This window comes from Haliotis rubra, unplaced genomic scaffold (assembly GCF_003918875.1).
Source record: "Haliotis rubra isolate DU_JTF1 unplaced genomic scaffold, ASM391887v1 Scf368, whole genome shotgun sequence".
Lineage (NCBI taxonomy): Eukaryota > Metazoa > Mollusca > Gastropoda > Lepetellida > Haliotidae > Haliotis > Haliotis rubra.
The window spans coordinates 800,650-825,115 of NW_025767044.1; the positions used below are offsets into that span (position 1 = coordinate 800,650).

A 24,466-nucleotide genomic window follows, 5' to 3' on the forward strand; every position below is an offset into this window, starting at 1 on the left:
CCAGTCCTTATTTCTACTCTAACAGATTATTAAAGAAAGTGTAATTATACTTTTGTGAAAATAAAACATACCTTAGCTTCATACGACAGTTTGTAATATCTTATGGCGCCATGTCTTTCGGTTTCATTGGGACAGGAGAAGATGATTTCAACACTTGTATAATTTTCTGGATCCTGATGGATGCGAAGATTTTCTACCTTGCCAGGAGCTATGAATGCAAACTGGGCTTTATTAATAATTCAGGTTGGGTACAGTCGAAAATACGTGGATTGATTATGCTTAAATACTACAAAGACTGTGTTGATGTCATGAGCGGCAGCGCTGGATCAATCCTCGTTCCACAAACGTTATGTTTTCTTATGAAACATGGCTTTCGTTGGATTCCTCGAATTTCATGCTGCGTAGACAGAATGATAGTTTTCATGTTAACATTTGTCAGAAGGATTATCTTTGGAGTTGCCCAGCTATGGTGTGGGCTGGGATCACAGTGACTGGTAGAAGACAGACCTTTACATGTTATTCACGGACGTGACACTGGGCAGTACTACCGTGACAACATACTAGAGGCACATGGCATGGACGTCCACACAGGGGGTGTATTGTTACTGAGTACTCCCAGCTGGATAACATCAGCACTTTACCATGTGTAACAAACTTGTCGATAGTGACTGTTGCCATTATCTACGTCAGTTTACTTTTGCATGTTTCTACTAGAGACGTCTGTTGATAATTGTATTAACATACCTGAACTGTATGACTTTATATATATTTATTTATTTCGGTACTGAAAGGCCACAGGCCTGTAGTACAATGCATTTATAAATCAATATTTACACGCACGGATAATATACATGAAGAAGGGAAAATAATCAACTTTAGGTTACATTGTGTTCTGAGATATATTCTGTCCTAAACAACATGGCATAGTAAACAAACATGGACAAGTTTTGAAGTATAGTATGGGTTTTGTTATTCAACAATGCTGAGAATTTATAAAGGTTTGGATGGGCACAATAATATTTCTTAATATACAACTTTCTGATGGAATTATAAGCAGGGCAAATTAAAAGAAAATGATATTCATCTTCTATTTGGTTAAGATCACATAGTTTGCAAGTTCTATTTTCTTTTTTGACATTTTTAAATCTTCCACTTTCGATAGATAAATCATGTGTAGAACATCTCAATCTGCTTAACGCTATCCTATACTTTTTTACGTTTAGACATGAAAGATAAGTTTCGGAGTCAAAAGTACATTTAAACACCTTATAATACAGACATTTACTGGAAAGTGATATCTTTTCAAACCATTCTTGCAAGTAGATATCTTTTAATCTTTGTGTTAGTTCTAAAATAAACTTACCCTCAGAATCAACATACTGATCGTTCCATACAAAACCAAACCCTTTCGAGAATAGAAAATGTCTAACAGCAGAAACCCAATTTGTGTGTCCATTCTTATCGAATAGCATCATCATATTGTAACATTTCTTTGGTAGCCTATAAGAAGGCATCTTCAGTAATTTTAACCAGTAACTTTATGATCAATCAATTTCAGTACATCCCTATAAACAGCTAAATATGGCAGACTTTCAAGAGGTATTTATCCGTCTATAAGTAATTCGGGTTAAGGGTTCCTAGTTCTATTGATAAAACAGTTTGTGTCCTTTTTAATTAGTGCCTTACAGATACATATCCCGATGTTTTACGTGTAATATCATACTTATTTTCTATTCTTTTCTGATAGGATTCTCCTTTTCTACCAATTTACAGGAAAACCTACTCTGTTCGTGATGTTAGAGCTGTGGTTAATAGTCTTATGAGGCAGTGTAATACGTTGTGCAACGATTCTTCACCTTTTATACATTGTACATGTAGGGATATTTTGACTAATATATTTACTATATTTACACAGTGTCAGAATGTAGTGGAAGACACCTCGGTATCAGAAAACATTATGGAAGTTTCTAGCAACTTAGTTTTGTATATATAAGGGGTTCCAGCTATTGTCTTTCAGTCATCGTGATTATTAACATCACGTAATTTGGCAAAATGTTTCACAACATTAGTCCAACTGGGTAGTTGACCGCCTCCGTGGTGTAGTGGAAGGTCACGGGTTCGATCCCCGACCGCGTCATACTAAAAGACGTTAAAATATGGTACTTGTTGGTCCCTGCCTGGCGCTCGGCATTATAGTCTGTTTGCGGTGAAAATGTACCGATGAATTTCGCTTTGAACAAAAACGTAAATCAAATAAAATGAAATTAAGTTGCGAATCCTCATCATTTTTACGTTGCCAATTGAATTTTATTCAACTTAGGATAAAAGTTGTTTAACAAACTATCATAGTTTCAAATCGCTTATATTGGTTTGTATTACAAGGGGGGTAAGCGCAGTAGTTGGAACAGTGAAACAAATGCACGTGCGGTACGTGATGAGCGTTAACTTAGACCAACCCTCCTTGTTCTCGGTGTTTCATTTAATGTGCATACCCCCTTGTAATTCAAACCAATAACAGCGATCTGAAACTATGATCGTTCGTTAAACAACTTTTAACCTAAGTTGAATAGAATTCTGAGATTTAAATTTTCAATTGGCAAGGTAAAATCATGACGATTCGCAATCTTAAGTTTACTTTATTTGATTTGCTTTTTCGTTTAAAGTGAAATTTATCGGTACGTTTTCACCGCAAACAGACTAGGATGGGCACAACAAGGACTGGTTGGCTCGGAGTCAGTATAATGTGTCTGAGTGGGGTATTCATGCTTTACTGCGGCATGGTATCTCAGTGGGCTAGTACTTTAAAATCAGCTTAAGTCCTGGCTAGCACAAGCAGCCGCACATGCACATACACACGCATGCACGTCATCATATGAGCGAAATATTCTCAAGCACGACGTTAAACCCAATTTCACCTTACACAACTGGGTAGTTCCACTTTTTGTAGACGCCAATTCAGACACTTTTAGGGGGGGGAGGCTTTCGACGAATTAAGACAAACATGAATAAGTCAAATCGTTGATTTCTGTACTTAATTTAAAACTACTTCAAATCGTTTTCTAAGAGATCTCTAAAAGGGTTTTGAATGATGAAAACGCAAAAACAATGTCCATTGAAAGTTGCTGATACATCTATCAACGAATCTAGACAACGAATTGGAATTCACCTGGTCATTCCATTTGAACTTTTGGTTCTTACGAACTGATGTCAAAAGAGGGAGTGAGTTTAGTTTCACGCCGCACTCAGCAATGTTCCAGCTACATGGCGGAAAGTTAAAAGAGAAATAATGAGGATGATTATAGCATTGTGTACCTGACTCTTTAGTCCGGACAGTTTCATTTACAGACAAGACACTTGAGTTTCCGAGTGGAGTAGCTGCTGTAATGTTGAAGGTGTACTTCCAGTAACTCCGGAGACCCTCAACCAGGACGGATGTGCTATAAAATCCTGAAGTATAATAACGTAGGAGTATAAAGAAGACAAATGTGTTGTTTCTCCTTCCCCCAAAAGTAGTTATCAAATAACAGGTGTGTTTTATCAAATTTTAGGAAAAACATGTAATTAAATAAAAAAACAGTAAGTGTTAATTATAATACATGCTAAGGTACCTCTCTACGTAGTATCTACATGCTACTCCATTACTTAACGTGAATGAAGTAAATCAAGAATATTTAAACAAGTTGTTTGTCAGGATATACTGGTAGATGTACTAATATTTTGTCACAGATCACAAAAAAAGGATGGTTAAGACATCGATGGTTAACATAAAACGGAATCCGCTAATTGACTCCATGTAATAGACAACATGTACATTAAGTAGAAGGTAATGTCCGAGATCTTCATTCCTTAAAATAATGGAGCCGAGGCAACATTATTTTTAAGGAATGGAAAATTACGAGGGTATTAACCCTACTTAAATTACATATCAAAGTATTGGGAATATTTCTGTTATCAAAATTAAATGTCAAAATGACAAAATGAAGGCTTTAATTTAAAACTGAGTACACATCGCTCCATTCCTGAAAAGTAATGTAGCGAGCAGACAATGGAATGACGTCAAAAATGTAATTTAATGTTCTATACGTTCACACCAATACAACACGATCCAACATGAATCTAAGACCTGTGCAACATGTGTGTTGTTACATGCTCGACTTACACCGAGACAGATAGTTTGGCAACTGTAGTGGCATATGTGGTAACTATTGAAGCAGCAGCGCCATGTCATTATCCGTATTGTATTCTTTGAGGTAAAATAAAGCGGTGGATAGCTTGCTACTACTAGTTAATTTGCATATGGCAACCGAGTTCCAGAGTGTTATGAGAAACATATCAGGACAGAAGTCTGTCCTGCAGCTGTCCTAGTCGTTATTTTACATCCGTAAATGACTCGGATTGTAACCCGTAATCAACCAGTGCCTTGACCGCAAATACTAACCCGTCAACAATCGAGTACCGTAATATATGCTTTCCTTTTCCATCAATTACAATTACTATTTGTGCAGTAGCCTGATAACTCGGTTCCTTATCAATGTAGAGATGTTAGTTAATGTAACAGTATTACTTGACGGATTGTCACTCTATATACCAATATGTCTTCATTTAAATTAATACCCGTGAAGGTCCGGGTTAGAATGAACCTTCAGTAACCCATGCTTGTCGTAAGAGGCGACTAACGGGGTCGGGTGGTCAGGCTCGCTGACTTGGTTGACACATGTCATCGGTTCCCAATTACGCAGATCGATGCTCATGCTGTTAATCACTGGATTGTCTGGTCTAGACTTGATTATTTACAGACCGCCGCCATATAGCTGGAATATTGCTGAGTTTGGCGTAAAACTAAACTCACTCACTCATTCATTTAAATTAAAAGACATACCGCTGACACTGACAACCGTATTCTCTTGGAAGCTGTCTGAGGTTAAGTTGGCTGCTTCACCTACTGTAATGTAGTAGGTGGTCGGTCCGTTCTGGTGGTCAGCGTGGGTCCAGAACAGGGTCACACTTGACGAGCTGTTGACTGAGGCCCAGGTGTCATTTGGCGGTGATGGAACTACAGAAACAAAACACCGACTTTATCTTATTTGAAAAGGAAAATATTATCTCTTTTCCTTACATTACCCATTTCACCCAATGTGACTTCTTAGACTGGATATATATCATGTATTTATATGCTTTGCAACACGTTACCTTAGGTCCACACAGTGCAATAAATGCAGGTCAGAGGGTTATTTCTTCACGTATCATTCTAAATCTATGTATATTGTAATCGATTTTCGGAATTAGTGAAGAATACAAGTAACTAAAGTCCATGTGGAATAGTATCTGTAAGGTTCTTATTACCTACCTCCTCTAAATGAGTATGTACTTGTGCAAAAAATAAACACACACATTACGAGCTGATATTAAAGACATCTAGCACCTTTGGCGGTGAGGGAACTACAGGAACAAAATTGAGTATCTCTATAAGCTTGGAAAACAAAATGTAGCTAAAATACAGAAGAACACATAGTTTGTGGTAATATTATTTGGGAACCAAGTTTATATTTAACAAATGATTTTCCCATTCAGAAGGTGTTATAAATTGCGCGCATTCACGCCAATTTCGTGCAAGCGTCTTACATGATGGGCACGTGAATATGGTTTGGGTAAAATTCGAAGCAAAACGAGTGTCGCTACACACTTCATTTATAAAAACCCAGACTGAGAATTACGACATATTCCAAACATTCTATTGACAAGATAAAAAGACGGATTCTTGCCCGGTGTGGTTAAATATGATTATTTATTACCCACGTGGTCAACGAATTGGTAGGTGCACACTAATCTGGTATTGCGTTGACCTGTGCCGTAACGACTTGACCAGAGATTCTAACGATTTGATTGGATAACCGATGACTTCTCAAATAGGTCACGTTGTGACGGAACTACTTTCTCATTCATTACAAAAACGTGAATTCATTCATTCTACAACCTTTACTACGTCAATTAAGTTTAACGTTATAATAGTTCAGGTCAAAAGTGTACACGATACATAGTGGTAGAGCGAACTGTATTTCTTTTCTAAGATGCCAAATTGAATACCTTCTAAGATTAATTACGATTAATCTAAGACAGAAAATAAACAGAACAACGACGGTGTCTGTGACTTAAATTAACAATGCACGCTGTTCTACTGACGTGTCTGCCCCTACGTTAAGATGTACGTCACCAGAAAAACACGTGATAAACAGTTTGATGACGGTTTACGTTCTGGTTAAATATCTTCTCTAAATTCTTTTAATTACATCTGTGATTAACGTAAACCAAATGGGGCAATACGAACGTCGCATTTCTACCACCAACGTAAGTTTAGATCAGTACATCCTGTTGAAGCTGACTAGTCACGCCACATTCCAAAGATGCTTAGTGGGAATGTAAACATTGCGAACGTTGCCGTGTCGAACTGAGACATTTTTCCGTCGAAAAGACATAAACGTAATGTTTCTACCCGCGATGTTAGCTGGGTTGAAGCAACTGCAAATCAAGTAACGGGGTGCTACGGAGTGGATTACTGTAGTAGGCTGTACGAGGCGATGACAATTGACATGCATCGTGACGTCGGTTACCAAAGGTACCTTTTATAACGAGGGGGCAGACGAGAATGGCTGGGTGACGTCAACACAGTGTGACGTCATGCATGTGGTCTCCCCAGCTTGGCCGCCTTAAGTACGTCCCAGGGTGTCGGGGCTGTGTTCTTAATAGCTAGTCCAAGCACACGAATTTGTTTGGTTCGTATATTTGTTAGCTGACATCAATTACCTGGCAGGTTTCTTCGTGTGAGGGTCTCAGTGCTAAGAATTTACTTTTGTCCTCCAAGCACCACAAACATATAGGACGAGCACGACATAGTCCATAGGCTGATATAGACGACCCTCCCCCCTTTGCAGGAAAATTTTGTGAAAAAAGCAAAAACCAATTTTCCCAAATGTTTCCCACCCTGACCCCCTTTGGGGGATCACGGCAGGAAAAATCCCCCGGACCCACCCTGCAAACACCTGGAATTTGAATGTACATATGATAAGCTTTAAAAAAATATAGTGTTCAAAATTACCCCAAGGGGGGGGAGGGTCACCTATATCAGCTCATGGTCTAACATAAGTAGCCGTGCCTTTGACTCTTGGCATTAAGCCAGGGAATCTGTGCTGATAAAGTCCTGTGTGCTAACCTTCCACTTTGATTTCATTAAGATACAGATACACTTTGATTTCATTAAGATACTGATACAATCTCCCCTGATGCTGTGAGACATATATAATTCCCTCATTTCAAACAGATCTATCACACAATAACTGTTCAACATTGCAAAATCTTTCATCTCAGCTTGTGAATTAACTTACCACCAATGGAGGTTCTGGTCCTGTTGAGATACGTTTCACTTTGTCCTGCTTCATTGTAGGCATTCACAGTTAGTGTATAATTCTCAAATGGCAGTAGGTTCTGTATGGTGTATTGGACATCTTTGTTTGTGTTCAGAGATATGTTCATTCCAACGTCAGCTTCCAACTTTAGCTTGAAATAATACCATCATTAGGTGCAGCTGAACTTATTGCAATGATCCAAAGTTTCAACATAAATAAGCAATACAAAATTTCATTTGAGCAACATATATATACATGAGGCTAGTGAGTGAGTGAGTTTAGTTTTACGCCAAACTCAGCAATATTCCAGCTATATGGCGGCGGTCTGTAAATAATCGAGTCTGGACCAGACAATCCAGTGATCAAAAGCATGGGCATCGATCTTTGCAAATGGGAACCGATGACATGTGTCAACCAAGCCAGCGAGCCTGACCACCCGATCCCGTTAGTCGCCTCTTACGACAAGCAAGGGTGACTGAAGATCAACATTCTAACCCGGACCTTCACGGGTCTCAATACATGATGATGTTAATGAATGAATTGGCTTATCTGTTTCACAGAAAAGATAACAGAGAGGGACCAAATCATAGCGCAGCCAATGTTTGCTGAAATTTCAAAAGAAAAAGGAAACATATATTTAACATTTATTATGTGTTTCTTATTTCATAATATACTGAGTCAAAAAAAGAAACTTCACATTCTTTCTTCAGGGCACTATAAAAGAACAAGAGATGGTAAGATGGTTAAATTGTTATTATTTAATTGCTGAGATCTGTGTGATGTACTAGATACACTGACAGTGCCATAATCAGTTCCATTAGGCTACACCGCCGTTCCAAAGCATGGGTATACAGAATGTCAAGTCACAAGAATAAAAATGCGAAATTTCTCAGTTCAATATCGTGTATGGCCGCCCCGCGCATTCACCACTGCCAAACACCGTCTCCTCATCGACTGCCTGATGCTTGTGAACACGTGGTTGGGGATTCTGCGCCATTGCTCTTGCAAGGCAGCGCCAAGTTCCTGCAAATTCTGAGGTTGGTTCCTAAGACCACGAAGCCTTGTCCCAAGTGCATCCCAAACGTGCGCTATTGGATTAAGGTCAGGGGACCTCGATGGCCAGTCCATGACGTTGATTCCAGCGTTTTGAAGGAAATTTCGTGTCAACATCGCGGTATGCGGCCGAGCATTATCATGCTGGAAGTGTAGACCTGGGCCATGAGCCGCCATGAAGGGAACGAGTTCAGGGGTGAGCACCTGGTCGCGGCAAGCAGCAGCAGCTATGAGGTTTCCACGGATGACCAGAAGTCGGGAACGGTTGTTCCCACAGAAAGCACCCCACACCATGCAACTTCCGCCCCCGAATCTGTCGACTTCCAGGCCACAACAACATTGGGCATACCGTTCACGACGTCGTCTCCAGACTCTATGCCTGCCGTCCGTGAATCTGAGGGTAAACCTGATTCATCGCTAAAGACGACTCGATTCCATTCTCTCTGGTCCTTCGGTGCCAACGGCACGTTCACGTTGCACATTTGACAATCGTGGCATTTCAAGTATCGTTAGAACTGTGGTTTAAAAGTGTTTTTTCAATTCTTGAGGCCAATGCAAACACGTGCATATGAAGAAAACTTCGATACTAAGATCACGTGATAGACTGCAAGTGCAAAACCTGATTTGGCACTAACGTCATTTGCGCGACGAATGGATGGGTTTGAGTGGGTTTTGCTAACGTTTTTCTAGAGTCGAAAGATAGGGATCCCATTTCGGATACATAGATGTATCATCAGAGAAAAATTATTCATTATTTTTCAAATTACATTTTGTGAAGTTTCTTTTTTGACTCAGTATATACATTTCACGAGATCTGAGTGTGACTCTTACCGTTTTTTGTATATAACTGCAATTATTACAAATTAGAAGTAGTTGGAAGTCCTGATCATTTGGTCCACTGCTGACGTTCAAACTGTATCCAATTATACTTCCTCTGGTTTCACTTGGTGGTGACCACGACACAGATATACTGGTATTTGTTACATTTGTCACGTTGAACCGGGTTATAACACCCGCCTCTGCAAAATAAACAAAATTAATACTGATATTTATCTGCATATAAGCATGTTCTAAATGGATATCAGTGTTAGAACTCAATCTAATCCATCATCTAATGATGTGTGTCCACTAATTTACAGTATTGATGGTTCATACTTACGTTCATCCTTTGTTGTAAATGGGAACGTTGAGGAGTTGCTGTGGCGACCCCCTGACACTGTAACTATCGATATAGTGTAGGGCTTGCCAGGCTCAAGGTCTTCTATTTGTGTTCTGATGGTTTCAGTAGTGTTGTCATGTGCAGTCGTGTTGAAAACAATCATAGTTTGGTTGTTGACTGTGACGATATAACAACTTGCCTCGCCATCACTTTTATTAAAGGTCAGGGAAATGTTTGATGCAGGAACCTTTCCTGTTGGGTTGTTTAAAACTGTAACTTGAGATGGATCTGCAACCAAGACGAAACATGATTTCTTGTTTGTGAGCACACTACCCTGTTTACTAACACACAAGTGACTTCCCAGTGAACGTACAAGCACGTTTTACAATGAGATCTTATAGTTACAATTCTCAATTCTGATTGTTACAATAGTTATGGGACTTCAATAGTGGCCAGGCCAGTAAACAATTTACATGTTGTCCAGTTGGCATGATTATGCCACTGTAGGTCTTAAAGATAATTAAATATCGAGAGTCAATAAATTAGGCATTCATAGAAGATAAACTTATGTTTATGTATGTACATAACGACAAAGGCCACTTTGATGTGCGGATTTATGACTATGACTTTATTTACATGCATAAAAGCGACGTCAACGTTACGATTATAGTCGCAATAGCACTGAAGTAGGTACAATGTATTGCCGTTCAGTTCAGACACTCGGGGTGGGGTGACACTTTATGGTTAACATATCTGAAGTGCTAATACACAGGTTTGTATATTCTGTGTGAGTGAATACGAGTTTGAATACACGTTCAGCATATGTGCCATATGGAACAAACCAAACTGTGGATTGAAACATACATGAAGGTCTCTAGAATATTAATCCTGATCCAAACTGTCAAGAATATGGTCACGTCAAATTTCGATACACTGAATCCCAAACGTGCTCTATTGAAAAAAACGTATTTAGGAACGGGATGATCTCACCACAATAACATGCTTTCAGTTTTCCTTCGATCAATCACAATCAGTCGTGGTGTTGTTATCCCTCGTTACACTACCGTGATATCTCCAATAAAGAGAATTATTTCAGTACTGTGCTTATCGACGATCTCGACGTCAGTATGCACTGAGACTTTCTTTTATATAGTTATAAAGCCTGTGTTCGAGATCATTATATTTTTAATTTTAATACATTCCTATGAGGCAAGACAGAGCCTCTCATTATCATCATTAGGAAAACTATACAAAATGTTGTTTTCAAGTTTCATTGCTTAAAGTTCGTTCTTTGTGTAAATATGTCTGTTCAGAATTATGTATTAAAAGCTAAAGGTTTCCCCGACTAGATAGTATTAATTGATATTAATTTATCCTAATATATACTGAGTTAAAATAAAAACTTCACAATTCATATTTGTAAATAGAAATATGAATTGTTATAGTAGACAGATTTTAGGTATCATAATATTAATCCCCAAGTATTGACACAAGAAGAAAGTCACCACAGCACATTTAATGAGTGAGTGAGGTTTGTTTTACGCCGCACTCAGCAATATTCCAGCTACATGGCGGCGGTCACAGCACATTTAAGTCGATAGAAACGTCGTGCACCCCACAAAAGTGTTTTTTGCGTGTCACTGATCATTGCACGTGCATTCGATCGCACCTGTTCCCATCACCTGTACAAAGAGCAAAAACACTTTAAAGCACTTTTCAGAACAGCAAATTCTTATGCCGCGCCTCTCAAATGTGCATCGTGAACGTGCCGTTGGCATTCTGGAAGCGGGAACGTCAGTAACTGACGCTGCAAGGACAATGGGGTGCAGCCGTTGACACCACAGGAGAAGGACCGTCAATTTGTGTTACGTCACCTCCGTTTTTGATGGCTACATTGTGTGGAGGCGATGCCGTGAACGTTATGCTCAGTGTTATGTACAGGAAGTTGACAGATTTTGAAGTGTCATGGTTTGGGGTGCTTTCTGTGGGATTGCCTGTTCCCGACCTAAATGCTGCAGGTTACCGCGACCAGGTGCTAGCCCCCGAACATATTTCATTCACGGCAGCACGTGGTCCAGGTTTGCACTTTCAACATGACAACATTGCACTTTCGGCATGACAATGCTAAGTCTAAAGAGTCCAGGCTTGAAAGAGGTGTTCCCCAAGGCTCAGTTCTGGGCCCACTACTGTTCACCCTCTACAACAAGTCCCTCAGCTCTGTAGCAGACAACCATGGTCTCGGTAAGCATGAATATGCAGACGACAACCAGTTATATTCTGGTTTTCCAACTTCAGGATCTTTGGCGAGAAGAGCATCCTTTGAAAGGTGTTGTACAGACATAAAATCTTGGAAGATTTCACGGCTAGTCAAGCTGAACGAGCAAAGACTGAACTGATCATACTGGGTGCCACGGAGAACATCACACTCTGCAACGCAATTCACCAACTCGATGTTGCAAGATCTCCTATCACAGCCTCTGCCAAGGTGAGAAATCTTGGCGTCACATTAGACCAGCAGCTCAGCATGGCACATCATATAACCAAGACATGTCAGTCTGCCAACTTTCACTTGTGAAACATGGCCAAGCTTCCACCATACCTGATAGAATCTGCAGCAGAGAAATTAGTTCTGTCTCATGTATCATCTAGAATGGATTACTGCTACAGCATACTATTCAACATCCTCAAAGCGCAAATACATCGCTCGCAGTTGATTTAGAACGCAGCAGTGCAAATGATCCTCCGTGTTCACAAGCACGATCACGTCACCCATTATTTAAAGAATCTTCACTGGCTGTCAGTTTCATCGCCGATTCACTTCTGTACACCTACAAGTGCTACAACAATCTAGCCCCGGCCTACTTGTGTGGTCTTCTGAAATCTTACACACCTCCAAGGACTCTAAGATCCCAAAATAAACATCTGCTGACTGTTCCATCTGTAAGAACGAGTGCATTTGGAAAAAGGACTTTCCAATTTGCTGAAATTAACTCACAGACCACATTAAACTGGCCCCTAATCTCACAACATTCAAAAGCATACTCAAAACTCATCTCTTCAGTGATGCCTTCCGATGTCCAAAGTGCTAGCGCACAGAGCACAACAGACTGTGATTGTTGCGCATTATAAGTGCATTCATCATCATTAGCAGAACGCAGGAATCGACGTTCTTGACTAGCCGTCAAGGTCACCTGATCTCAATCCAATCGAGCTCATCTGGGATGTTCTTGGTAGAAGTCAGCGCACTCTCAGGAACCAACCCCTGAATGTGCAGGATCTTGGTGCTGCTTTGAATGGCGCCGACTCCCCCAATAGTGTGTTTACACGCATTAGAGAGTCCATGAGGAGGCGTTGCTTGGCAGTTGTGAATGCACAGGGTGGCCACATATGCTACTGAACGTTTGAAACATCAGACTTCATTTCTTGTGACTTGACACTTTGTTTACGCCTTTTTATTGATAAATTCTTTAACTACATAGAATCGAATTTCGACAATGTGATTATTCTCATTTCATACTATCACTTTAACAAATAAATGATAACCTCTATACCACATTCTTGTGTCTTTTCTTTTATATATTATTCAGTATATGATTGCGAAGTTTCTAGTTTAACTCAGTATAGAAGAGAGCCTATTCATACGCAAATAATAATAATAATAATAGCATGCTTGTAATGCGCTGTTCTCCATGTACAACATGCTCAAAGCGCAAGACATAGAAGTACATACAGACAGACTATAGGAGAGAATAAAAGATTAGAGAGATACATGGAAACAATGCAATGAATTATAGTTTACACTCATAAGCTAATCTGAAAAAGTGCGTCTTTAGTAAAGATTTAAAATTAGAAAGTTCTGTACAGTCATGTAGATATTGGGGTAGTTGATTCCAGGCTGTAGAGGCTGCATACGAAAAGGACCTTTCACCATACGTAGAAGTCCTAACAGTGGGGATAACGAGTAAACGTTTATCCTGTGAACGGAGAGAGCGACATGGGCGGTGCTGCAAATTATGTGTAGAACCTCATATTTCGCAACCTTCGGCAAGATACTCAAGTGTTATCTCCTCGCCTGTTGAGAGTGGGCTTGGGAGTTACCTGCCCTTTTTTTCCCCTTTGCTTTCGGTCGGATTGTGGAAGCTGTGAGTAATTTCCACAGTTTTAAGAGATTTGTAAATATATTGCTCCACTCTCCCTCCTACGTCAGATTGACAACAATACTATACTCACATGTCCTGATGTATACAGGTGTGCTGTTTACTTGCTTCGTAACACTGTACTGGGTGATGGAAGATGTGATGATTATTTCATAAAGATGTCCTGGACGTAGTCCTGTTATAGTCTTGTCCATCGATGAGTTCCAACTGTGACCTTTGACTGTGTAGGTCACGTTGGAGATGGTATTGTTTGTCCATCCAAGAGTTATGTAGGTCTCAGCAACAGACGTCGCTGTGATGTTGGTTACTTCTAGTCTCGAGACTAAATCAGATTGAAAATCATCTTCGTACACTATTTTATAAAGGATTCACTCTGGTCCGGACACCTCGCTGATTCTCTACGTTCAACAACGTGACTTTACAAGTAAAAATGATAAAATAATATAGAATCGCTCGTGTACGAGTATGACACATATATCAGGTCCGGACACCTCGCTGATTCTGTACATTCAACAAACTTTAAGTACATGATTTGGAAGTAAATTTGATTATATAATATAGAATGGCTTGTGTAAGATTATAACACATATATCGTATGATCACGTTTACATCAACAATGTACAGGTCAGGAAAATGTAAAAGGGATATACAAAATTCAACAGGAACTATTTAAAAATGTTTCACCATGCGAATTTTCCCTTGAAACTCAAATAGGTTTGTGATGAGTTACATGTATGGTTCGAATCACTGATTCAAAATACAAATAAATAATGTAAGTATGGTAGCAATATTTTTGACTCCCCGGATCAAACCAATTATGTCAAACCAATTGTTTAAGTAAACTAAACTACATGTTTTTCTGCTTCTTATACTTACTTCCGTATTTCGCTTCTATTAATACTGACTGTGTCGTAATCTGATTTTTCCTCCGCCAGTTTGTACGTATTGTTAATTTTGTTCCATGTGTTTAACACTACCTAATAATTCATCACGACTGAATGGACGGGAAGCGACTTTCACAAGGCTGGGTAACTATATCAAGTTTTGGTAATATACCAATATTTATTATGTATGATTTCTTTCTCTAATACTTATGTGTGATATAACTGAAGACTGGTTAAAGTGGTGTTGAAACCAATTTATTCACTCATCGAATATCAGATGAAAACAACTTTGAACTCACCATTAGTACATGTGGTCTCATCCTGAAAGAAGTTCTTATCACACTGACAGACGCTGCTGGTACAAGTCACGTGCTCCACACTGCAACAAACTTGGGACTGATTACAAGAGTTGCCAAGATAGTGACATGGAGCTGTTGACGTGGGTGTCGTTGACGTTGGTGTTGGTGTTGGTGAAGATGCTGCTGATGTTGGTGGTGTTGCCTTTGTTAGTGTTTTTGATGGGGATGGCGTTGGTGCCGTTACTTTTACAGCTGACGTTGTTGGCAGTGATCTTTCAAGACTTTTTGACGACTGTATATCATCATTCTGGAACAATTTAGTGCCTTCAATGCATTTAATACTTTGATGAGGTTATTATTGCAAATAAAAAAAACCCCTCTCCATTTTACATGGGGGCGGTGGGGTAGCCTAATGGTTTAAGCGTTGGCTCGTCACGCCGAAGACCCGGGTTCGAATCCCCACATGGGTACAATGTGTGAAGCCCATTTCTGGTGTCCCCCGCCGTGTCGTGCTGGAATATTGATAAAAGCGGCGTAAAACCAAAACTCAGTCAGTCAGTCAGTCCATTTTATATGCACATAGATTCAGGACTACTTTCTTCTTAATCACCAGCTGAAGGACAGAGTAAGAGTAAAACGAACATGGCTCGCCTCCAGTTGTGAATGTGAAAATTTCATTTCTAGCCAGGTTAGGAATGGCTGATGCTTGGTCTGACGCCATATCTTCTTTCCAGAAAGAGGGTTTAACTTTGTATTCGTTTAGGCGTGTTGTGGGAAGAATGAATTACTTATGGCCGCTGCGTGTTCAAGAAACTTGTTTATGAATTACCTGACCCTATCTGATATTGGAAATCATTTGAAATTCGCCTTCAGGAGTAAGCATGTGGATTTAGTGTCGATTAAAGAAGAATCATTTCGTCAGTATAAAATATCTGACGAAAGGCGTCACATCAAACGTTACAATTTATCACTGTAAATATGTAAATCAATTTGTTTCCAGATACAAAGATTGTTCAATCTATGCCTCATTTCTGAAACACATCCAACAAATAAGGACCAAAACCATCCCAGTACATTCGACCTGGCAACCAAGGAGAAATATGACTTGTACAGTCTAACGATTAGTCCCAGTCCCACGTTTCGAGCTATGTTCGATAGGTCACGTACGAGGAGGACGACCATGACCAGCCGTCTGGGACCCCTAAATGCTCCAGAAAAAATCAAGATTGTGACCACAGTCTGAAGGTACAATCATTTAAACATTCAAAACCAGATATATGAAAAGATATATCTGCATGTAAACTTCGAGCATCATTGATTTGCATGGTATGTATATATCTGTACCAGAACACAAACTCGCTTAGTCAACGACGAACTTACGAAATTAACCCTGAAAACCTTTGCTAAAACCAAAGATCATAAAGCAATGAAACAAACTGCATTTTGATTTATTCTTTAGATATGCATTCCTGAAATCTGTTTCGGTTACACGAAAACATATAAGGACGTAAAATACCGACAGCCGGTTATTGAGGTGCCTCGACGGTAATACGATATTTTCGAGAGGCATATTTAGAGTTGGCAGATGAAGAAAACTGATTTTATGGATAGTCAACTGCTTTATTGCGAGTGCGACGTTTCGGTGTAGATTACTAACACCGTTATCAAACGAAGTGATAACGGTAAGTTACTTTCCACACCGAAACGTCGCACTCACACGTTCTAATAAAGTTGACCATCCATAGAAATCAGCCTTCCTTCACATGATATTTGACAATATCTCTAACAGTATTGAAACCTATTACGTGTATAATCACACTTCTCTGCGAGTGAGTCATTGATTATCATCGCTGTCTGAGAAAAAGGAATACAGTACAAATAAGAATTATTATATATATACACTGAGGGGCAAAAGAAACGATACCAAACTTTAATGGGGACAAATTGGATTTGAACTCAGACTTTTTGGGTGGTTTGGAACAGAAAACCTTCGGCACGAAAGCAACTTAAACGGACCTGCGCCAAAATACATGCATTTGGAAATGGAAAGTCATGAAAAATGCATTTGACTGGCAATTTTTCATGCACGTGCAAAATGACGTGCATGGGTCGTATTGAGTATAAAAGCACATGGAAATGTTCGCCAGTATCAGATTGCAACGTTAACATCATCGACCATGCCAAGATTAACAGCAGAGCAAAGAGAACGGGCACTTGGTAGCGATCCAGCTTGGTGCGACCTTACGACCATGTTGCCCGAATCTTCAACTGTATCCGTTTGACGATCACCAGGCTTATGGCACGTTATGTTACAGGCAAACAGGCAGAACGTCGGACAGACCCAGGAGTGGTAGGCCGCCCGTCACGACCGCCGCTGAAGACCGCTACCTACGTGTGTGTTACACTTACGTAACAGGCTCCTCACGGTGACGTCATTACCGGCAGAGACAGCGCGCTCGGCCATCGTGTCAGCAGACGAACGGTGCTCCAGGGAGGCTACGTTTGCATCGACCTTCGCGCTACTACGGACTCTTCCGTGGTATAGCACTGAGTTGTCAACATCGACGTGAACGTCTGAGATGCAGCGCACGCCAAGTTGCAGGCTGGCAGAACAGGCAATGGGCTCGAGTACTTTACAGATGAGAGCAGGGTTCCACCTTAACAGACCAGACGGGGCGATACGGGTACATCGACGCAGAGGTGAACGTACCGCACGCTGCTGCGTACAAGAAGTGGGACCCACGGCGGTGGCAGCGCCGCTGGTCAGGAGGCATAATTCGGTTACAGAAAGACAGACTTGGTGATCGTAGACGGTAACTCCTGAATGGTCAAAGGCACATCGACCAGGTTCTCCGGACCAGTCACAGTCTTGCCATTCCCAGCAGCAGAACCCCGAACTGTCTTCTCCAACACGACAATGCTCCATGCCATAGAACAGCACAGCGCGCGTTAGGTGTTTCCTTTAACGCCAACAACGTTCACGTCTTACCATGCACAGCACGTCCCCTGACCTCTCCCCATTGGAGCACCTTTTGGGACCATCTTGGGAGGCAACACCGCGCCAGACCACATCCGCCTGCCAACAGGAGAGCTCTGCCAGAGCACTGCAAGACGAGTGAACAGGATCCAACGTCCGGTGATCAGACGTCTGACGTCATCTCGCCCGACGTCGAGTTCGAGCCTGTATCGATGCTGGAGGAGCACACCGATACCGCCGACTCTAACCCAAAATGTGCTCAAACCGACTGTTTCAGTGGGACTGTGTAAACTCTGTACGTGATCGAATACTGGACAATCGACCCCACCCTCTTTCATTGTTGAATATCTGTACCTTCTTTGGTTATGACTCTATGAATTTACGATATGTTGTAGTTGTTTGATTGTTCTGAAAATATAAATTGTCACCTTATGCTTATGACGTCTTGTTTTTTCTCACGTTGTGAAATTTACTTGGTATCGTTTCTTTTGCCCCTGAGTGTAAATGTTGAGATATTTGACTGATTCGATATCAAATTAAAACGGCGATCAACACAGCTGTCATAACAGCTGTCCTCCACGATAATTCTCTCAGCAAACTGAGAGATGGTGTTTTCAAGATCGCGTAACAAATTTCTTGGTTCAAAACACTGAAACTGGGACACGAAGATAGCTTGCGTGTATTACCTACCGAATAGACAACCGAGAAGAGCAGGAGGCAACAGAATCCTAATCCTGGATTCATTCTGGAGACAACGGCAGGTACATCCGATGAGAGGTCCTGGCTGCTTACATGATCCCCACACTGGCTGCATGTAAAATTCAGGAGGCGTTTGTTGTAAACTACATCCTCTTATTGTACAGTTGACAAGATATTACAGGCATGTGACGTCCCCGGCTGACAGTTGTAGATAAGCTTCGATATGTTAGATAGCGTACACAAACACTGGTGTCATGAACTCAATACTTCAGGTCAAATCTTTACGTGAGATTGCACAAGCGTGTTACTAAATAATTTGATCGTCAAGCCGAACGACCGGGTTCGATTATCCAAAATGGGTCATTTCTGGTTTCCTCTGTCATAATATTGCTATAGTATCACTAAAAGCCCCGTTAAGATTGTAGTAATACCTGTGCAATATCAAGGCAAATTAAACTCAAACATCTTCAGCAGTGGCTGATTGAGGCATTGTATTTGTATGTATGTTAGAAATAGAGGCGACAGAGAATTCAACTAATCTTGTTATATGTACCACGTTAGGAATAGAGGTGAAACAGAATTCAACTAATCATGTTATGTTTGCATAGTTAGGAATGCAGATGAAACGGAGATCAACTGATCACCTTATATGTGTCTGGCTATGAATAAAATGAAACAACATTCTGCTATTCATGTTTTATTTGCTTCGTTAGGAATAGAGGTGAAACTGTATTCAGCTGATCATGTTATGTTTGTCATGTTAGAAATGCAGATGAAACAGAATTTATCTAATCATATTAATCATATATTCATTTGGATAGCGTGTCTTCCTGATAGAGCCGAAGGTCTGTTGTTCGATGTCCTGACCAGCGCCATACCAAAGACGTTACTTGTGATATGTATTGTTACCCACCTGGTGCTCCGCATTACGGATTAATCAGACAATGTGAGTTGATATCAAACTCGCGTGTTATCTCTGTCTTCAGGCAAGACGACTGTGTACAGCCAGAACCATACGGTACAATAGTCAACCTTAATTCACTTTTACCTTCTCAGTCCACATGGTATTTCACTTTTACGTTCCCTAAATGTGGAGCAGACCGATTGTGTACCAATTCCGTATTCGAAGTATTCGTACAGTTGATGAGCTATATTACCATGGAATTGTACTTGATGTGAGATGATGTAAATTGAACTACATGTACATATGAAGTGGACGCATAAACAAACTCGAACTACAGAGCTATCAATATGAACATTTTCAGTGGATTACCTTGTCGAAAATGCCAGCCATGTATGAATGTTGCCGGATTCCATATCGTTCTGTGGCATAGAATGTCCTTTGTAATAATGCAAATCTCGACAATTTGTTGGTGCAAGTTGCAATAGTTACCATTGTGGTCCCCATCTGGGAGGCAGAGCGATTTATACTCTCGGTAGAATAGCGCACGGGTAACAGTTATCAGTTACCTTATTATTGTGCACTATACCTCATGCAGCACCATAAACGCTGACTGAAGATGCATGCATGTGCGTTGAATGTTTATTCATCTTTTGGTCAAGAAGAGATTTTATATCCCCAGTTTATAATGGTGTGCACTAATCCATTGATTTCTGGTTAAACAGGCACTTTATCATGCATGAGAAAAGGCAAAATATATGAATCGGTTGTTGACTTGGTTTATTGTATTTCTGTGTATCCATTACGTTACTCGTGATATCAACCTTTGGTTGGTGGGGAATAGACTCATTGTGGGGAATGATTTACATGCCGCTGTGAACAAAGAGGAATTTGTGCTTAATTAAATTGCATCCCATCACTTATACTATGCATGTCCTACTTATGTGTGATTGTTTAGGAGGGAAAAGAAACCCTCAGGATGCATTGTTCGTGTGCCAGATATAAGCCAAGGGTTTGAATCTGAGATGATGTATGAGTAAGAGATGTATACCACTATTGTAACGAACTTCCGTGTTGTTCAAATTTTCTATATCATTTGCGGTCGTTGGGATCCGATTTATTGGCATACCTCCATACATAAAAAAGAGTTGGTACATTGCACGTCATAGCAGTTAAATCACTATCCAAATACTCATGATGCCAAGTGTTCGCATAGGGCTTAGTGTTATCCAGCCTGATCAGTGGCACTTTCTACGAGTTAAAAAAGTCGTTCGGTTTGTTCAAAGTAGTCTGATCAGATTCACAGCATTTAAGACCTCATTAAGCTTCCAAATAGCTTTAAGGTGGACACGCGTAGATTATTTCGAGATTTGGTGCATCAGTGACAACGAAAATGACATCCGGTGCTCTGCCCTATTTTGATCTGTATTATTAGTTCCTGTTTAGTACTCATTCAAGTGAACGATTGACTCGCACTTGCATGTATTTGTGACGGTTGCAATCAAGGACCAGGAAACGGTCACCAATACACATGCAGTATATTCAGAAAATAAGTTTTCAAGGTAATGTTGTTGCCAAGCGCACACATATGAAACCTTTGAAAATGAGAAGTTTTGTATGTGTTTTTGTAGAGCTGTTTTGGCTGTTTCTAGAGTAAGCTGATCTAGTTCACTGGATTCGTTTCACTTCCCGGGTGGACCAAATACAACCTTACAAATAAATGGGTACAAATTACATACAGCACAATTATGTATTTTACAATCGTATTGGTACAGCATTGATATTGAAGAGAGTATACATTGAATGTGCGTGGTAACTTCATATTCTCAAGGGCGGTGGGGTAGCCTAATGGTTAAAGCGTCCGCTCGTCACGCTGCAGACCGGGTTCAATTCTCCACATGGGTACACGTGTGAAGCTCATTTCTGGTGTCCTCCGCTGTGATATTGCTGGAATGTTGCTAAAAGTGGAGTAAAGTCATAGTCACTCATATTCACAAGCGTACCTGCACAGTTTCGTAAAAATGCATGTCGCGGTCATTTACTTGATTGGCCAATGATTCATACGTGTGTTGATTTCTGCTATCTACATTCTCATAATGTCTATTCGCATGTGTATCCTGGTAATCACTAGTAGATCGACATGCTACTTCATCGTAGGGGATGTCCTCACTCTGTCCTGTACCTCTCAAGAACAACTCTAATGCAGGGCCTTTTCCCAGTGATCTCTGTGTCTTTGCTGGCTGAACAACCTTGCTGCAATGTCAGATACAAATATGTGAAGGATAAAATGAGTGAGTGAGTGAGTTAAAATTTAACGTCACATCGGCAATATTGAGGCCATATCGTGATGAGGAGTTGCATAATAATAAATAAAGTCGTAATAAATAAAGTCAAATTATAAAATCCTGTCAACGAAGGACGGTAAAATAACTAGAGGATCACAGATCCTAAAACATATATGAAAAACTGAAAACGTTTAACTATATAATACAAGACAATGTAAAAACAGGCTATAGATTGCCAACAACGGAAGGCAGATCACCATACTAGGGACGTGAAGGACAAAAGGCAGCGGCAGTTTCGCAAAGCTGATTAATATTTGCTGAAACTAAATTCCGAATTTTGTTCATGCATTTTCTGTTCATGGAATTTTAAATATTTTAAGTGCTACTACATGACATCGATTGATCATTTACTGTTTGCTATTTCATCTCTCAAGAAGCGACTTGGAACGGGGAGCGTGTATTGAGAACTGTTGTTCCAAAACATGGCATGGTACTCACACATATATAACAAGGATGATGATGACACAAAGCAGGAGAGCCATGGTCACCCCAAAGGCGATCATCCATGGTGAGACATCATCAAGTGCTATAAGAAATGAAGAAGTGTAAACTGCAATCACGTTTTTGATCAATTAAAGATTGTTGTTGCAATAAGTATTTTTTTCAAATACTGATGCGATATCAACATATACGTCAGTAACATGCTGTTACTGCGACGTTGATTTCACTTCAATCATTAACACCAGAGTAATATAAAGAGTAAAATATTGCTTGGTCAAGCAAATGTTCCACTACATCATTTCATAAAGGAATGACTGTGACATTTCCAGAATCATAAGATTGATCTGCTAATAATAGTTAATACAGCATGCGATTCCCATTATACGTCATGTTTAAATCATTAACAAACATGGATGACACCAAGGGTTCTCTAAACGTTGAGCGAATCCCGTCACATAGGCGCCTTCGGGCACATGCAATGCCAAGTCAATTTTCATCCCGACTACAATAAAATAAGTTTATTCTTTATATTCACAGGAAGTATTCGAAGTTCAATAATGTAAAATCCTGGATTGTATGCGAGCTAAATCTAACTAATTGGCAACAGAATGCAAGACAATGTGGGTGCTCCGAGTTAATTCTTAGTATTATGTTCGTAAAAGCACAGTCTAAAATACGGTGAGATGCCTCAAACTGTTCATTTTCGCAATTCAATTATTACAATATGATTTTTACTCGTTCATTTAAACTGCAAAGGTTTAACTTGTCGATTTCACAAAAACAAAAACGGGGGGTATGTGATTATGCACACATAAAGATTATCCACAAAAGGAAACTATATATTGCAACTTCGACAGAGATGCCTTAAACTGTTCATTTTCGCAATCAAATTATTATAATATGACCTTTTACTCGTTCATTTAAACTGCAAACCTTTTATTTGTCGATTTGATTATGCACACATAAAGACTATCCACAAAAGGGAACTATATAACTACCTGTGTACACAACTTCAAATGTAAACACAGTGAGTAGTGTGGAGCACATGAATGTCAAAAAACCATTTGGGAAGCCTAAGTGTTTGACGTTTGTTCTTTGAAACAGTCAAACGACAAACGCCGAGGTGCGAGGAGGAATATCTCAACGTCCGGTTCCACTGCCACCGAACCACCATGTCAGCACTACGTCAACAGAACAACAATGAAGCTGCCGATCGGAGGACGTCCACGCAGCACAATGCCAAGATAGGACAGATACGGGGTAACCATTTTAGCACCATTACTGTGTCATGGAGAGGAATTGCTTTGGGCCTCTTTACGTGATGGTTTGGGATGGGATAATTGCACATGAGAGACCCGATTTAATTGATGGTCATGGTTAATTTCACAGATGTGGGCTACAGAAATCAGATTCTCGGACCAGTGGCAATTCCGTTTCAGGAACGTCATGGACCAGAATTGACATTCTAGCATAATGATGCCCATCCTCACACGGCTAGGATTTTCTTCAACAGCTGAATTCGGAATCCTAACGTCAGTGTCAGTGACATTAAGCAGTTTTTCTGCCTTCATCTAAGATTTAAATATCACCAATAAATTAAAGTTCGCATGGAAACTTTCATTGTTGTTATTACAATGCACAGTCTCTTTTTGTGGCTAGTATATATTAATATTCATATAATCTTCATTTATCTCAGTGTATTGTAAATATATACTGAAATCCATTAGAAATGAATCGCGGTATTATTGATCACGGAATATGCCAAACCAAAATTTTGAAAGCAAACTGTGCTTGAAGTAATCTGACTGTGTCAGATAAATGTGATGCACACATAGAACCACGTGTATCCCTGTGTAATCACGTGACTACTATTTGCCGAAAATCACTATTTTACCTGCAGAGCGCGTGGAAAAAACATATAGAAACATGCATGTCATGCCGTGGCAGCCTCCGAAACTAGCACTGATGTGTGGGACGAAATAGGTAAAAGAACTCAACCTAATAACGTCTATGAGTTGAACTCGCTTTGCAAAGAATATGGCGTCAGATACGGCAAGTTTTCATGAGGAGGGTAAAATTATTGATGAGACGAAGCTCGACGCAAATAGTGGGCATACCCGCAACTGACATTGACTGTGTGAAAGTTTTGAA

General features: G+C 40.1%; 2 protein-coding genes across 2 annotated transcripts in view; one reads left to right on the forward strand and one right to left on the reverse strand.

Moving 5' to 3' along the window:
• Positions 1-24,466, forward strand: part of LOC124285731 (probable beta-D-xylosidase 5) — a 152,364-nt gene that overhangs the window by 87,278 nt on the left and 40,620 nt on the right.
• LOC124285740 (tyrosine-protein phosphatase 10D-like) overlaps positions 1-24,466 on the reverse strand; it is a 99,289-nt gene that overhangs the window by 65,306 nt on the left and 9,517 nt on the right.